Here is a 4,748-nt window from a genome sequence, read left to right as displayed (position 1 = left end):
CAATCATGCTTCCAGTGCAAGTGGATCACCAGTAAGAAATCCTCAATACCAATTTCAACAAAGTTTTGTCACAGATACAAACTCCCTGCTTTCTCTAGCTGCTTTACTACCTTCTTATTCCTTCATTGTACAGGAAAAGTATGATTCAACTGATTTCAGTCAGATCTGTTACTAGAATTATCAAGGATTTAGTTTATTGTGTGTAATTTTGTCAAAGTCATATCTCTTTACATAGGCTACTAAAAATGTATTTACTAATTTCAAGTAAATACATAAATTCTATTTCCATCTCTTTTAAAAATAAATTTTTGTTTGCTCTATAAATCGATCAGAGGCATGAATTTTGTGGCTAGCTAGGTCATTATACATCTGTCTCTCTCTTTCTCTCTCCCTTTCTTGGTTCTCATAGATAATATGATTGCTCCATAATTATCCTAATTTATTTTGCTTTTATATTTTTGGTTGCATCATTTCACTTTTTCCTCTGCCATTTCCCATATCATTTATATAAAAGGCATTATTTCCTATTTTCTCATTCCTAGAATAAGCTGCAAATGAAGACATCACAGGTCCTCATTTTCAGTGTGTACATTTGAATATGGAGGAACATCTTTCCGCTGCTCTCCATCAATTCCCTACTCTCCAGTTAGAATAATTTCGAATAGTAAAATTGGAAAAAGAGAAAATAAATCATGATGAATAAACAGTTGCAGAAAATTCACCAGATATTTCTGACCAGTTCAACCAATGTGAAATATTAGGGAAATACATGGACACCTCATTCCCACTGGCACACAAAGTCTCTGGTTAGGCAAGTCTTAGGAATATGGGGAACAAGATGAAAAAGTAAGGAATGGTATCAATTGCAAGAAATAAAATTGGAGAAGGATCCAAGCAATTTTCTTCATTGGGCTGCCGAAAATATTCAGCTTATTACATTGCGGAGACTTCTTTCCCAAAAGTCCACTCATGTGAATAGTAGGGATGATGATGAGTATACCCCTCTTTGAGAAGCCTACAGTGGACACTTAGACATTATCAGTGAGTTGATGTCTCAAGCGGCACATGCAATAACTGTAGATGACTGATCACCCCTGCACAGTGCATATACATGGAATAATACCAGAGTGGCTTCTTTCTTACTTCATCATGATACAGATACCAATGCCCAGACTAAAGGACTCATTTTTTAAAAAAAATTTTTTTGGTTTGGTAGTGGGACCTGAACTCTGGGCCTGGACGCTGTCCCTCAGCTCTTCAGCTCAAGGCTAGCGCTCTACCACTTGAGCCACAGCACAACTTCTGGCTTTTTTTTCCTGCTTATGTGGTGCTGAGGAATCGAACCTAGGGCCTCATGCATGCAAGCTAAATGCTCTACCACTGAGCCATATTCCCAGCCCAAATATTTTTGTTTGTTTGTTTTTTGTTGTTGTGTTTTTTTTTTGGTCAGTTGTGGGGCTGGAGCTCTGGGCTTGGGTGCTGTCGCTGTGCTCTTCAGTTCAAGGCGAGCACTCTACTGCTTGAGCCGCAGCTCCACTTCCCCAAACTAAAGAATTTTTGACACCTTTACATCTTGTTGCTGAGACTTGAGATAGCAAATATACGCTGGATCACCTTCTGTTGAACCATTATATAAAACCAGGCCGGAAGAACAACATAGAAGATACTGTATTTGATATTGCCGAAAGGATAAGTATGTATCACTACCTCTATGAAGTTGTGATAGGCTATACAAATTGTTCACTGAAGTCCTAATGGTCGGGTTAAGTTTCTTAAATTTCAAAAATGCAAGTCCATCTTTTGTGTCCCTACAAAATATTTTCACAATCCAAATAAGAGCAATATATATATATTTTGGTCAGTCATGGGGCTTGAAATCTGGGCCTGGGAGCTATCCCTGTGCTCTTCAGCTCAAGGTTAGCGCTCTACCACTTGAGACACAGTTCCACTTCCAGTTTTCTAGTGGTTTATTTGAGATAAGTGTACCACAGACTTTCCTTCCCAGGCTGGCTTTGAACCATGATCCTCAGATCTCAGCCTCCTGTGTAGCTAGGATTATAGGCATGAGCCACCAATAACTGGCAGCACCAATATTTTACTGTAAAAATTCATGGATTCCGTGGAATTTTTCCAAGTGAATTGCCTGCCTTGGATGTCAAAATGTATTCAATATTTTTTGTATATATGTATAATAATTTCTTCAGAGTTTGTGATTTTTTTAATCAGAAATAATTTTATCTGTTGAAATGAGTAGTACAGAAACTAAAATATTTCTTGTGCTTGTCTGAAAAAGTATATTTTAAAATATTCTATATTATATGTTTGCAAAATGTTCATAATTTATTTTATTTTCTCCTAGATATACTTTGAATTCTACATTATTTTATAATATATAGGTTCATTAATGTGTCCTTTCCGATTGCATTCCATATAGAAACAGTTTGCTTCCTTTTTTTCTAGGACTTAATATTATTTTTATTTGGGATAAAATGACAATATTGTCTAATTTGAGAATATTTGTAAAGTTTATGCTATGTAAACGCCTTTCTGAGGTGAAGATTTAATACACTGACGTCAAACTAAATTATATGAATTACGTGTATTTTTACACTTGTAATTTTGTAATCAACTTTTTAATAACTGTTTTTCATTTCTTGAATCTGAACAATGAAAAATATGGAATACTTCTCAAATTTTCATATTATCCTTGTGCAAGTGCCATGTTAATCTCTGTATTTTAATTTGAGTATACGTGCTGCTAAAGCGTGTAGTATCCTCTAAATTTAAGTAGTTAATCATGCAATCTTTATACAGGTTTATATCTATGGGTACCTACTTGTAACAAGGAAACTTTATTGTTCCTAACAATGCTATCGATCTTATTTCCCTAAAATTCTGTGAATAGTGGAAAATTTATATTTATCAGTCGAATGCTCACATTTGCAAAATTTTTTTTGTCAATGACTATCTTAAGTCTTTTTATTTGGAATTTGATCATACTCTCAATTATTTATAGATAGATCCAAAAGTGATGGCTTTTTCAAGTACTTATTTATTCAACTGAATTAGCTTTGCGGACCTAATGGATTCAAAGTAAGCGTTGCTTAAGAGCTACTTCTAAACTTCTTCAGCTGACATTTTCCCAAATGAGGTGTTACAGGAACAAATGTCTACCTGAGCCTTTACACTTCTTCCATGTGGGAACAGCCCAACCAGAACATCTTACCCTGACAGCATAGATTGTCTTACAAGAAGAAAACTAATCTTGGTTACAAGGGATCATAGAGAGATGAACAGTTCAAACAGAACTGTTCAGACTAGAAGGTATTTTATCAAAATATAATTGTTTATTATACCTTCCATTTCAAAAGTAGTTAACGCCAAGAAGGTGAAAAAATTGTTGGTATGCATGATTACTTAATGTCCTGGCCTGTCTACCATCCAACCATGCAGCAACTTACACTACTGCCTTTTTATCACCCAATATTTTCATAGTTGCAGGAGAAGTGCATATGTTTCTCCTCATTATTAGGCATTAAATTGATAATGTTTTAATCACAGTGTTTCCTATTGCCTCCATGCTGTAAATCTACAAATGGTAAATCTTTAGGTCTAACTCTATCAGACACTGAGGTAGAGATAATGGAATAATACTTTAAAATAGAGTTGCCTTTAATACAGTAACTACAACAGAACAATATAAATCGTGTGCTTTTTAATTATATTATATATAGTTATATATTTTATATTGATATGTGCTGATTTTATATTTCACACATTGAAACTGACTAGAATTAGTTGATAGTTTGACAAATAAATTGATATTTATTTATTCCAATAAATAGAATTGGAATATAAATAATTAGGTTTAAAATATATATTAGACTATAAAAGTATCAATGCAATGTTTTTAGTATAAACTTATGATACATTCTAACTGTTCTTGGTCTTCTGAATCCACATGGTAAAAAAAAACAATGTTTTCCTCTAATCAATAATGGATTTTACTCTGCTGCTGTTTATTGTTTTAATTCGCTTGTCCCAAACTGTTTTTCTCCATATTTCTGAAGCATTCCTACTGATTATGCCCAAATTTTGCTAAGATGTCTAAAAAATATTATTCTTCTGCAATACCCATGCATACTAGGAACCCAGGTCCGAGTTACCTGCATCATCAGATAACACGGGCAAAACTTCTCACCAAAGCCCATGCAACATATCAACACAAAGTAATTGAAGACCCATCTCAATTTCGCATTTCCTATATTTCAGGGCACCAATTCCTTGAGATGCAGGAATTAGAAGTAAGCAATTGTGAAATACAAGGCTACTTAAAATGAAGGATGAGATCGCAAAATTTGAGGGAAATTACTGTAATTTAAACATTCAACTTACAGATGACCAGCCCATGTGAGTGAACAAGTTCACAAAGTGTCATAAGATTATTTTTAATACCCCTCACCTATTATTAACGAAAGATTTTATTCCAACATAAGTGGGCCAAAAAATAGTTTCTGGGAGGATAGATCAATAATTGGTCTACCAAATCGCTGAAATCTTGACTTAGAGCTCAAATGTAATCCAGAAAAACATTTGAAGCACTAAAGAGTGCTTCAAACACTGGGAATTCAGTACAACATGTTTCTGTGGTATAAAAATGTCACTCTCAAAACAATGATAATCTATATTTAATCTCCTGAAAGTGTATTCCTTTTCAAATAAACATTTGAAATCACATTCGCCAAAAT

General features: G+C 34.1%; 1 pseudogene; it reads right to left on the bottom strand.

Annotated features, from left to right (window-relative positions):
* Window positions 1–2,670: 2,670 nt before the first annotated feature.
* Window positions 2,671–2,767, bottom strand: LOC122124750 (annotated as a pseudogene).
* Window positions 2,768–4,748: the final 1,981 nt, after the last annotated feature.

This window comes from Dipodomys spectabilis, unplaced genomic scaffold, assembly GCF_019054845.1.
Source record: "Dipodomys spectabilis isolate Male_0828 unplaced genomic scaffold, ASM1905484v1 ptg000242l, whole genome shotgun sequence".
Classification (NCBI taxonomy): domain Eukaryota; kingdom Metazoa; phylum Chordata; class Mammalia; order Rodentia; family Heteromyidae; genus Dipodomys; species Dipodomys spectabilis.
Note: the sequence above shows the minus strand (reverse complement) of the source record. Positions and strands in the feature narration are given on the sequence as shown.